This window comes from Dysidea avara, chromosome 9, assembly GCF_963678975.1.
Source record: "Dysidea avara chromosome 9, odDysAvar1.4, whole genome shotgun sequence".
In the NCBI taxonomy this organism is placed as follows: domain Eukaryota; kingdom Metazoa; phylum Porifera; class Demospongiae; order Dictyoceratida; family Dysideidae; genus Dysidea; species Dysidea avara.
This window is the reverse complement of record NC_089280.1, coordinates 11,043,076-11,056,954: the sequence shown is the minus strand read 5'-3', so window position 1 is coordinate 11,056,954 and position 13,879 is coordinate 11,043,076. Positions and strand designations below refer to the sequence as shown.

Genomic DNA, 13,879 nt, shown 5'->3' with positions numbered 1-13,879 from the left:
CAAATTACTAATTACACACACGTGTTATTACAGGATGTGGAGGGTGCCCATACTTCCTCTTCAAGATCTCTTACTACCACTTTAATTTGTACTACCCCTTCTGTATCATCAATTACCCCATCCTTAAGACCTCTTACCCCATCGCCAATCCTTCTTACCCCTTCCTTGGTATCTCTTACTCCTTCTTCAGTCCTTCTTATCTCATCGTCAATGCATGTCCCATCCCTTATCGTTAACTTCTAAAACCACTACTATAGTGTAACAATGGTAAGTATACATTTAAACTCTTCCCTATTTTATATGATTTCAATGTGCAGGTACCTACAAGCTACCAAAGAACTGAAAGGAGCACACACACATCCTTGGCACAGCCTGTAAGTACGTACATGTAAATATGGTGATGTGACTTTTATGTGTGGAGCACAGGTTAGTGTTTGTGTGTATAAGCCAAATGTAGTAGCCTGGCAGCAGGATCCTGCCACCAGTGTAATTGCATCCACCACAATATCCTCTGCACTCACTAGCGTATCAGTCTCCTCCTTGCCAACAAGATCCAGTGTGAATGCCAGTCCCTCCATGCCATCTACCATCATTATGCCACCCCCAACAGCCAGCATTGTAGCCAGGAGTCAGTACCTGGTATGAAAAATGAGTCTTGAAATTTATAGTGTTTTCATATATGTGTGTGTGTGTGTGTGTGTGTGTGAGTGTGTGTGCGTAGGCCTCAGTGCATGGTTGCTGGTGCCACACCACAGTCAGCTGATGCTGCACATGTTCATGCCACACTTGTACCCACAACAGTGGAGGTAATTGTAGCAGCAAAGAATTGCAGTGAGATAATTTTATTACATAATTCAGAACACTGTGTCACTGTTGCCATCCACTGCTGGTGATGATTATGTTGAAAAACATACTCTGACTTCAGTAAGGGGCTTATTTAATAGTAACATTATCTTTTCATATGTTTAAACAGAAGTTAAGCTGCCAGCCTACCGACTATGCTCTCCGCTTGCCTGCTGCATGGAGGGACCACATGAATGTTGGTGACCAGCAATGGATTGGCAGAACTGTGTTCTCAGCACAGAACACCATCAGTGACACAGTTACTGCAAAGCTGTGGTGGTACCCTCCAATAGCAGATCTAAAGACAACTCAACCAAAGCCAGAGTCCTATGCTTTACGACGGATTTGTGTGTGGATGCCACGGAGAGCATGGTGCATTGATTTAATGTGCCCCAATTGCCCCTTGAGGTCACTGCAGTAAGTAAAGTAATTAATCGTTCGCTCGCCCGAGACTAGCCGAAACACGTCTCGGCTTTAATTAATCCGGGTCAATCCGGGTCACATCCGGGTCTGACCCGGATTGCTATCCGGGTCAGTGGGTCATCCGGGTCAGCAGTAGTGACCCGGTTTCAACGTTGGTTTGGATGTATGGCACTTCATGAGGAGATTTGCCCGTAGCTGCACAACTGAATCACACCCCCTCTATGGAGTGGTAATGAGTCGTCTTTCTCAAGCAATATTTGAATGGGACAGTAATGACTATAGGTAATGTTTACTTATTGCACCATCCGTAGTCATTCACTACCACATCATAGTCGCCTCTGTGATGCCAAGAGAGAGTGCCTTCAGCACCATAGTGTGCTAAACCCCTCAGATAGTGCCATACATAAGGCCATCAATAAGGAGGAGCTGTCCTGGCACTGCTGCAGAAGGACTAGGGGAGCTGATGACACATACAAGGGCATTGAGGACTTGCTGCTACAATTTACACCTGCTACCGGTTCACTTGGCGTTCCTGTGTTCAGGTACACATTATGTAATGCTCTACAAGTTTGCAATGTGTCCTTTTCATATACCTGATTTTAGTGGACAGATGGTCACCATCTGGAATGAAGAGAAAAAGCATATAAAATGCATTCAAGATCCTCCAGGGGTGGCCTTGTACACTGTCACAGGATGCATTAAGAAGGGAGGTGTACAACTTCCAGTGTTTTGATGCTCAAGAGGGACTACTTCTCTGGAATCATTTCACCTCCACCTGGCCAGGTAAGCCTGTAAACTGCCATGATGAGTAGTGATAAATGTTTTGGTAGATTTATACCAGGATCCTCTGCAAGTGGTGTGCACTTCCTGGCTTTTTTACTGGAAGGCTTGGCCAGGTGGAATCAAGCCCAAGCACTATCTGCCGCACAGCAGCAGCCTCATATGCAAGTCATTCATTCATTTATTCATTTCTATGTGTTTTGGTGTAATTGAGTCCATGATACATTCATGACTCAGTATTGGCAGACTGTTTAAGGCTGAGAACTGTGTGAAATCCTTACATGAAATTGTTCCATAGTTGTAATTACTTGTTCATTATATTGACCTATTAAGTAACCAGTAATGAAACAAAGAGGAGGGCATAATTATAAAGCTTTGCTAGTGCAATTCCAAGAACTATGAAAATATCCAAAGAAGCTTTTTAATTATGTCCGGTATTCCCAAGTTCCTAAAGATGCTGTTTCTATTACCAGTTTCTAGCCTACTTTTCTCCATCATTGCCTTTGTTCAGAATTACAACAACTGTGTTTTTACTGTATTTGTGGATTACAGTATACATCACTGATTTATTTATTTATGCAGTACAGGACTGTAGCTACAGATCAAAATACAAAATTAAACTGAAGAGCTAATTACATTGCTGCCCGGAGTATGTGGTAGTCATGGTTGGTAAGTCTTGATATGAACTTTCTTGCCGCAGTGCTTGGAAAATAATTTCTCCATCATGTCCATGCTTTTGTAAAACCCCTCAGAGTTAAGAATTGTTTCACAGTCTTTGCGAGGCTGTTCAAAGTTGCAATTGGCAGATACAATTGGTCAACAGAATTAGCTCATAGATAGTAGAATATACTATCTGTGATTAGCTATACACATCTTCATCCAAATTCACATACAGATCTCCCTGATTATTTTAGCCTAGAGACTCCAGACAATCATGCACTTGTTATAGCATATCTTTCAACTACACTGTTAAAACAGGGGAGTAACAGTAACTATGGGAGTAAAATATTTTACTCTGAAAGGGGAGTTCGGATTACTAGGAGAGTAACAGTAACCCACTAAGGGTAAAGAGAACTCCAAATGAGTGAAGGCACCAAACTGAAGAGTTCCCATTACCAGCTAAGGTGAACTCAGTGAGCCAGTATAATACCTGCTGAGCCCACAAAGCTGAATGAGCCACATGCCGAGGTTATAGCTGTCTCACTATGATATTTTCTCCATTAACTAGCCAGTTCAATTCTAGCCATTCAATGTAAAAAGGAAAGTAATTATTTAGGCTTCCTTTTCAATGGCAGCCATTTACTCATGTTTTATTTTGCAGACTAACAAAGACATAGTGAAGGAAACAGACCATATCAAAACATATGTACGGGATTTGTCAAATCAAGCATTTTCAGGTGGTCAACATTAAAAGTTTTCAAAACACTGGGTTAAACGCGTAAAAATTAAGAATTATGCATTAAATAAATTTAATATCTTTTTTGAAACTTCAACTTGGTAATACAGGCTGATTATAAAATCTCATCATTCCCTGTCATTCGTTGTCCAATGCAAAATACATGTATTTTACACTACATACAAAAGCACTAATTTACAACCTTTAACTCACAGAATCTCTACAGCACACCATACAATAAAAGAAAGCCCTTGAATTTCTCTATCCAATTCCGACCGTACAAATGGGAAAATTTCACCATAGCGACAGTTATTTACTGTTGATGATGACATAATACGCGCTCCATACATTAACCTATAGGAAAATTTAATCATCTTGGCGGGAAAATCCCAATTTACAAGTTGTTATCCTCAACCAACTTCGCTAAATTTGGTATCATACTACGCAGCGAAGGATGCTTAATAAGACTCCGACCGTACAAATTGTTAAACAGGTTAGTTTACAAAGATATGCTTAAAAACACGTGTTTTTGCGGGCATTCTGAACACGTAAATTTCACGGTAGCTACAAGGCTCCTTTTTAGCTTCCCCTTCGTTACTACATAAAAAACTTACACATTAATCGAATCGCCTTTCATCAAGGAGTCCGATAAACCAAACTTCTTGTCTGTCAACCAGAGTACGCGGAAGTTATGGCGCTTTGTTTAAAAGATGGTGTTATTTTATATGAAACGGGCGTAACCCATTCGGAAATCCGGAATATCTTATGCAAGTTTTGATATGCGGTACGAAAGCAAGAGGACGAATTGCTACTCAAGCGTCAAGAATATTTTGAAATACGTATGTGTAATTATTAAATACCATTTCTACTACAAGCGCATTATTTAGAGTGAAGAGTATTACCATAGAAACGGCTTCTTTAACAACAGAGCGGTGTTGAGTAGTTTTTCAGTATTATTTTTATTATTAGCACTTTACAGTGACCAGCACAGAAGGTCTGACAGCAACATGTGCTGCAGCCTTAGGATTACCTAACCTACAAGGACTTAGACCTAGTGACTTGACTTTACTGACTGAAAAAGGTGTAACAGAAAAGGGGCCAAAGTAAGGAAAAAAATCCCTCCAACCCCAGGATTCGAACTGCAGGTCACCCAATGTCTAGTCGGGGCCACACTCAATCTTCCTCCAGGAGGCATGGATTTTCTTCCTTAAACCTAAAGTTTAATTTAATTTTTATTTGTTTAACCAAAAGGTAAGGTGAATACAAAAGGCAAATATGCCTATATGAGTACCACCTACAAAAACGATACAATACAAAACCAAAGAACTAAGGATACATTACAAAGACAATTACAGTACAGTGAAACAAAAAGTTTACATTAAAAACATACATGACTTAACCAGAAACAAAATTGTAAAGCATTCGCCTAAAAGTAGTTCGGCGTGTAGTAGACAGAATGTCAAATGGGATGGAGTTCCACCAGAAAACACTGTTTACAAAAAAGGAGTAACGGTAAGAGTTTATGGATGACTGCTTACATAGAATAGACAGTGAGTGTGATCTGGTAGAGGCAGCAGAAGAAAAAGTGAAGTAATCATTAAACTTTAGAGATATATGATGGTGAAGAATATCATAGATAATAGTCCATGACAGATATTTTCGTCGGGTGGAAAGAGATGGCCATGATAGCTCTGCACAGCATTCCTCAGATGATTTAGACCATTTATAGGTCCTAGGACAAAATCTGCTGCCACAAATCCAGCGAGCACCACGGTTTTGTACTCGTTCAAGGGCACTGGAGTTCTTATGAGTGTGTGGATTCCACACAGTACTTGCATAATCCAGAATAGGAATCACAAGTGCCCTAAAGGCCTTTTGTTTTGAAGAAGCTTTGCAGGTAAACATAAAGTATTTATTATTAGCACTTAATTGAAAACGGTTTGCTTCTCTGAGGAATTATAGTGCTTAAAAGGTGATACTAAAGTGTTTACTTGTTCGTGAATAATTCCTGGACGTTCACTATCTCGTTCATTGTTTCTTCAGGTACGTTTGAGCTCATATCTGAGTCGTCTCGTGTGAAACGCCGGGTTTATTAAACTACAGTGTTGCAAAGGGATAGTAATTTAATCTACGTGGTGCAGCATGCAACGCATTTTGTTTGCTAATGGACAAATCATAGCTGATAGCTAATTTGGCAGTTGCTATCCTTATGGCACTCACATGAAGGTTCCAGTTGACAAAAACCAAAGTAAAACTTTCTGATGATGAGAGAATTCAAACCTGGGTGTATAGTCTCATCAGTATAGTTAAATATTGTGTGCCAACAATTGACAACTGCAGCTTTACCCATACCAATGGATTTTATCAAGTGCAATAGCTAAGGTGGTATGTAACAAAACAGTGATGGGTTGAACCTTTCCGAGGGCCATAAAGCTAGCTATGGCATACCAGTTTTTGTAAACACAGAACGACACAGAACTTATCTTAATTATAAATAACCCAGCTCAGTGTGAAGCTATTTCTCCTTTTCCTAGACTTCACCACTACCACTGGGATGACTTCATCAACTTCTTAGCACAGTCACAGTGCTTTCCTGGCTTCCCTATTCACCAATTGCTTCAACCATAGATATTAGTAGGCTCAAATATCTATGCTTCATATCTATGCTGCATTTCCCTGTTCACACCCTTCCTCGCTACTCATTTCAATAGCTTTAGTCTGTTTCCTTAGATGGTTGTGTTAAATTTGATATCAAAATATATAACAATCAACTTCTGTGCAAGGGGAAATTAATTTACTTCATGCAGTATCATTGTTTACATGACGTCAGTGGAATGTGACGCAATGTGGAATTCTCCCTAATAATTATTTCGACGAACTATGGGTAGTGATTTCACCACCATGTCGCCGGCTAGACCGGTTCACGTTGTCGGCAATCTATCAAGCTTCTATAGATCAAGCAGTAGTGCGTGGCCAATCCGACCCAGACTACTACCACATGCAGGCACTAGCAAGTTGCCATCGAGTTCTTCTCGGAGTTCTTTGTTAATCCGCGAAGCTCCACCCGCCCTTTCCTAAGAATTAGAGGCGGGCGCCGCGATCATGACTCAGTAAAATAATCCTTTAACTGACCATGCATCGCTATATAAAACTCCCTGCAGTTCGAATCGTTATTTGCACTGTAGCGACGAGCAGAAGCAACGCGAGTGTTTCTCTGACGTTACAATCAAACTGATGTCCACGCAAATTTCTCTCTAGACATCCTATTTTAATAACTATAGTCTATAGAGCATTTTCAACACGTGATCCGGGTTACGCAATCATTTTGTTCGCCTACGCGTCCGCCATATTGGTGAACCACTAGTAACAATGGTGAATTGTTGTGTTGTGGAGTGTAATAATCGTGATGGTGAACATAATGTTTCATTCTACAGAATTCCAGCGATAATTCGTGACCGAGGCAAGCTAGAGCTGGAACTTTCTATACGAAGGAGAGATGGCTTTCTAGCTGCTATTTCCAGAGAGGACTTGGATATGAACGACTTAGGGAAATATAGAATTTGTTCAAATCATTTTGTTTCAGGAGAACCATCGAATTTGACTGACTGTTCCAATTGTGATTGGCTTCCTACGAGTAGGCTGGGACATACAAAGACTTTGCCTCTTACTAAGGCCCAGTTAGAGAGACATGAAAGAGCCCAACGACGAAACGAGGAACAACTAGTAAAAGAACGGATAATTCGAAAGACTGCTGAAGTAATTTCTGAGGAGGATCTACACCTAACTGTAAAGGAGGAAGTAATGATAATACTTAACTAGTTGAAAATTCAACTGTTATGGTCATGGAAAGATATATTTTAGAATTCGTTAAAAGTGATCTGGCAGAGGTTTTAAAGGAAGAAATGGAAGCTGAATATGTAAGATTTGCTGAAGCCAAGTGTAACTATGCAGCTACGATTAGTTCCTTACGAGATGATCTGGCTAAATGCCATTGTACAATTGAAAAGCTATCGTTGCAAATCAAGCAGATGTCAATACCATTCGGCAGTGATGAGATGCTTTTCAGTGATGAGAAAGTTGTGCTTTTGACAGGTTTGCCAAATTTCAAAATTTTGAAAGTACTATATGATCATGTTGTAGCAACCATGCCAGTTGACAGAACTGGTAAGCTTTCTTTGTTTCAACAATTTATCTGTTGTTTGATGAAGTTGCGACTAAATTGTCCTGGACCATTTTTGGCATCCCTTTTTGATGTGTCTAGTGCAAGTGTATCACGAATATTTTTAAAGTGGTTAGCACAAATGGACATCAGGCTACAGGACTTGATAATCTGGCCAGAGCGTGAAAGTTTACAGAAAACAATGCCAGACTGTTTTCAAGAATCCTTTGGGAAAAAAGTTGCAATCATCATTGATTGTTTTGAAATATTTATTGAACGTCCCAGTAATCTTCAAGCTAGAACATCCACCTGGTCAAATTACAAACACAAGAACACAGCAAAAGTTTTGATTGGAATTTTGCCCCAAGGAGTTGTGGGTTTTGTTTCGGAAGCTTGGGGAGGACGAGTCAGTGATAAGTATCTCACTGAACACTGGAATTTTACGAAAGTTGCTACCCGGAGACATTGTACTAGCAGATCGTTACTTTGATATAGCCGAGTCTGTTGGGTCAATGCAAGCTAAGTTACACATCCCAGCTTTCACCAAAGGGAAAACACAACTTTCTGCACTTGAAGTGGAAGAAACAAGAAAAATTACAAACGTAAGGATCCACGTTGAGCGTGTAATTGGAGCTGTTCGCCAAAGATATCCAATTTTACAGAGTACCTTACCGATCCATTATGTAATGAAAAGAAATGGTGAAGATATTCCATTGATTGATCGTACGGTGCGTGTGTGTTGTGCACTTAATAATGTTTGTGATTCTGTAGTTCCATTTGATTAACTATGTATGTATATATATGTGTGTGCTCTTTTCAGTTGTTGTTGTCTTGTAATATGTAATATTAATTATTAGTAGAAATCACAATCATTATTACCACTACATATACACGATGGCTAGATGTGCACACACAAAAATTACAGAAAAACAATTATGACAGTATGAGAGTAAATACACATGCTATTTAGCTAAAGGTATCCACATACAGTAGTATAGTCAATGCCTTACACCTTTCTTTCGATGACAAACTTGAAACTGTGGTAGTATTCTGCAATCCGGACAATACCACTTGGCCTTGCCTTTAGGAAGTCTCTCCATTTGCAAACAAGTGATATGAAACCATTCTATGGTACAATCAGGATTATCACATGCGATCATGTCTCCTTCTTCTGGGCCATTGCAATAACAGAATGTTTGTTGCTCTTGAACATCAGAAGATGTATCATCACCTGCAGAGTCACTTCCACTTTCTGAGATTCCTCCTGCAGAGCCATTTCTACTTCCTGAGGTTCCTGGTGTTGTATCATCAGTCAAGGAATTACTTGAATGTTTCTTAAAAGTTGGCCTTGTGTACCAGCTACCCAGTATCTCTGGAAGTAAACAAGTCGTAAAAAAGTTACGTGCTTTTTCTACACATTCTTCCCAGAAATCAAAGTTTTTAGTAATACGTTCAATGTGTATACCTCCATCATCATAGTCGTTGCTTCCATCCTTTAAAAATGTGCACACACAAAAGTCTGCATATTCCACATCACAGACAAACAACTGTGTCTGAATCTGGTAATAATAAGCATGCTTTTTGTCTAAGCACAGCTTTTCACCTGACTGTTTTAAACAAAAAGATTTGTCCATAGCAGCAGATTGTATTGTGGATTCCCGATGGCAGAATCGACATTATATTTCAAGTACACCCTTTCCATGACAACTGCAATTAATAATTCCATCCGGGGATGCTCCAATGAAAGGCCATTCACAATTGACTACAAGCCCACTGTCCTTGACAGAAAAGCTCTCATGTTGACCGTTACAAGTCTTGAAGTAAATATTCCGAGCTTTCTGTTCATGCTGGCATCCCCAATTGTAGCCTTACTTTTAAAGCTAAATGCTTCTGGATAGCATATCCCTTTGATAAGGGACTGAGCTGGCTTGTCTGAATTAGTGTGGCACACGGCTTTCATTCTGGATGCAGTTATTCTCCCTGCTCGGTACTTGAACCACAACTTGGAATTGCTCTGGTCTCGGGTTGCTTTCTCTATAGAATCAGCTGACTTTGATGTAATATCTATTGTAACTAATTTACATTCAGTCAACAAGTTGTGATACTCCATTTCCATATATTTAGTATCTTTCAGTGTGCTTAATGGTGGTGGGAATTCCTTGCTTGATGATTTAGGCATGTACTCATCTGAATACTTAAGAATAACAGATAACACACCAGGTTTAGTACCACCAGTACTCAAATTTTGAAACAACAAAGAGAGTTCTGATTCTGTAGACTTTGATCCAATCTTTTTAGATTGTTCCGATTCGCCAGCTTCCACATTGTCTACTTCCTCAACATCCACAGCCTTGATCTGCTCATCCAAAGTTCGTTTCTTTCCTCGGGCTGAAGTAAAGTCTATATCTTTGATTGGAAGATACTAAACTTCTTTCAGGTATGATGGAATTATCCATTTACAAGATTCTTCTGTACAAGTTTTGCTGGTCCCATACAGTCTGGCTGAGGCTTCCAAATAAAATAACACAGAAGAAATATGTGTACATGTTTCTCCCAAACCAGCCATGCAGTTGCAATGTGCACAGCAAATCTTGCCATTTAATTCAGTGATAATCCAACAAGTTAGTGGTGTGTCACTAAACCTTTGTGAATGGCGAACCTAAGACAAAAGGCATAAATATTGGGCAGCTATCTTAGCTACAACTTACTCTGCCAGTAACCAGTAATCTGTCAGCAATTTTCCTGGTGTTGACTTCTTTGATCCATCCACTTACGAACTGGTTATACGCTTCTAATCCTTTCCTCGCCTTAAACTGACTCATACTAATAAAACTGGTTCGAAGTACTAACTAAGTAAGACACCAAGTCACAATCTTCTACTGGTGGGTTGTCATCAAACTGTTCTCCTTCAGTCACTTTCCCAAACGGATCTACTCCGTTAATCAAAGAAATCTTCTTCTTATATCGATCCTTTGCTTCTTTCTTTAACTTATCTGCGTAGGAAGACAGCTGTACTGACATACTTGGCCAACTACTGCTCGTTACGATGGTTCACCAATATGGCGGACGCGTAGGCGAACAAAGTGATTGCGTAACCCGGATCACGTGTTGAAAATGCTCTATACTGTCGTGAGTGAAGAATTTACAAAATGGCAGCATGTGTGACGCAGGATAGACACAGCGGAGGGTACGACTGCCAGTTTGTGGATATTCCACGTGATGCCGACGTAATTTGTAAAATCTGTCAGATTCCTAGTAGAGAACCACAAATTAGTGTGTGCTGTGGCCACACCTTTTGCAAGTCATGTCTTGATACAGCGAATTCAGTGGTAGGCAGTACCATAGTAGCTAAAGTCTTTGAGCAGGCTGTAGGACCAGGTGTCCTACAGACCTTCAGCACTTGTGCTGTAAAGCATTAATAAATAGCTTGTCCTATGTGTCGTTGTAAAGATTTTCAATATGTTCATAACAAGCAGGTTGAGCGTAACGTAAAAAGTCTTCACGTGTTATGTAACAATCAGCACATAGGATGCAAATGGAAGGGGGAATTGAGTGCACTTGACAACCACCTTGACCAACTTTGTGAGTTTCAGGTAAACGATTGTCCCAACAGATGTGGGGAGAAAGTTCAGAGAAGACATTTACAAAGCCACAAAAAGGAAATATGCAAATGTCGTGAACATACTTGTCAGTGAACTTTTCCAATTCATTGGAGGGTATAACTTTGTCACTACCCAGCACTTAGAAGAGTGCCTTATGTTACCACTCACATGTTCATATGGCTGCACATCTGACTCTATATTCCATAAGGATTTGGAGGCACATGAACAAGCTTGTCCTCTCGCACCAGTGAAGTGTAAGTATGATCATATTGGCTGTTCTGCCCCTATGGCTCGTATGGACCAAAGTAAAAACTACAAAAACAACACGCAATATCATTTAGATCTTTTTGAGAGGAACCAGAAGTTATTACATGGTGAACTAATCAAGTATAAATCGACTAATAGTGAACTGAAAGAACTCTTATCACAGCGATATTCTACAATTTCTCAGCAAAATGCAAAACTTACTGAATTAGAGAAACAAAATCACCAATTAAAAGATCGATTGTCTCAACAAGATTCTGTAGTTTCCCAGCATATGCAAGAGAATAGACAGTTAAAAAATTTCATGTCACAGCAAGACTCTCAGTACAAAATTTTGATTAATAAATTAGGTGAAGAGAAAGAGCAATTGAAACAAACTCAGCAGCGACTTGAAATTGTGATTCAAAAACAAAATAATGCACTCAATGACACATGCACTCAACAGATCCGGCGGCTATTTCATCGAAACCATGAAGGCATTCAGTGTGCAGTGTTTTATGGTACTATATATGGTTACCTTTGTATCTGTGTGAGATATATTTCGCTACTGAATTACTTGAATTGTAGCTTATTCACATTGCTGTTTGCATTTATGCCTTTGAAATTATACTTTTACAAAATTTTATATGCTTCATCACCAGACTTTTGAAAGGAGGGATTCCACTGTGGGGTCTGCATAGTTTCCTTCAGCTATCTAGAAGTAATATTTCATAACAAATATAATCACTCTCCAGCAAAGCTTAATTGTTATATCCTAGTCCTTTAAAAATCCAACTGAAACATTTAAAAGTAGCCCTATAACATTAAGCAATAATTGTTTTAGATGTGTTTATTGCATAGAAGATGCTGTGGAAAATGATTGTGAGAGATAACATGAGTGTTTTGCCACTATACCTAAGCATATTAAATTTCGTGGGTAAAATTTTCGTGGTTAGCCAAAAAGACAAGTTTGCAAGTGTATTAAATTTCGTGGGTATAATTTTCGTGGTTTAATCTCGACAAACCAGTTTATTGTCTCGAGGATCCACGGGGAGCAAAATTCGCTTTTAAGGTTTATAACTATAGCAGCTTTGGCTAGCTACTCCATTTACGCTGGGGTATTTATCTGGGACTAAGCAAACCATTTTGTGGAGAATCGAATCAGAGGAAATGGGTCTTTGATACTAGAACAAAGCCATCAGTATCTAGTTATTCACGTGGTGAACAGGTGCACGTGTCGGTGTTAGGCGCAATCTGTGAATTTACGCAGTTTATAAATTGCGCTGCTCATTTTGTGAATTCATAAAATGCGCAACAATTTATAAATTGCGCAGGTGTCGTACTGACATATGGCAAGGGGCAATGCGAGATGCGACACATTACAGTTGTATCGGTTGCCGACCTACTGTCGTTCCAAGTGTTGGATCACAAGATTTCCTCGTGGCACTGGCAATGTATGCGATGTGTGAGTTTCGAATCACTATAATGAGTTTGCTGAGAGATACTCGAGGGGTCCGACACGAAGACCTTAGATTCAATATTTGCAAAATTTTAGCAGGGATTTGGGATTTTGACCAGGATTTAATGTATTTGAAATACATTGAAATAAACCACTAGAATTGTGCAAAGTATTTAATTACTGCAAGATCTACAATTTGAAGAATTCTGAATTATATTTTGGCTTTTTCTTCAATATCTGTTTAACATTATGAATATTCTATTTGAATAGTTTCAACTGCTGCAGTTGACTGCTCTATTAGAGTATCTCGATCTTGTACAAAGAATAAAATTAATGGAGAATTGAGGATAGAATACAAAAATTTACGGAATTTCAGGAAATTTAAGGATTTAAAGATTCGATCAGCCTTAGAGATTTAAAGGATTTTATCCAAGATTTAAGGATTTGAATCCTAGATTCCATACGTGTCGGACCCCTCGGAGATACATCTGTAGAGGAAAATATCTTGATCCCAATCACACTTCCAAAAGCAAAACAGTAACTTAATGGATGAGAAGGTGCAGAAGATAACAGGCGTTTTGAATGGAGTGGAAAGAAGTGATATTTCTAATTAGGCCTTTCATTGCTGAAACAAAGAAGCCAGCGTTTTTGTTAAACTACCTAGAGCTCATGCAGTGAAGTTCAGGAAGATGTTCTATATTTGCCTGCCAAGCAAAAGGTAAGAAATTAAACTTGCATTGTTTGTGCCTGCCCTTCACAAAATTCTGTAATTACAGAATAAGAATCACAAAACTGTCTTAGGCCACCATCGTTTAGTTGCAACAGTTGAGAATTTTTATGACATAGAGTGTGTGCATCGAGGGGCCCGACACCACCCAAAAGTCGCGTGTAAGATTCTGAATCTCACCATTTCTTTGTAAAGATTCCAGATTCCAACCAAAGATCCCAGATTTGGAAATGTACATAGCTAGCTA

The 13,879-nt window shown here is 39.3% G+C and overlaps 1 pseudogene; it reads left to right on the top strand.

Moving 5' to 3' along the window:
• Positions 1–6,779: 6,779 nt before the first annotated feature.
• Positions 6,780–8,401, top strand: LOC136266204 (uncharacterized; annotated as a pseudogene).
• The last annotated feature ends 5,478 nt before the right edge of the window (positions 8,402–13,879 follow it).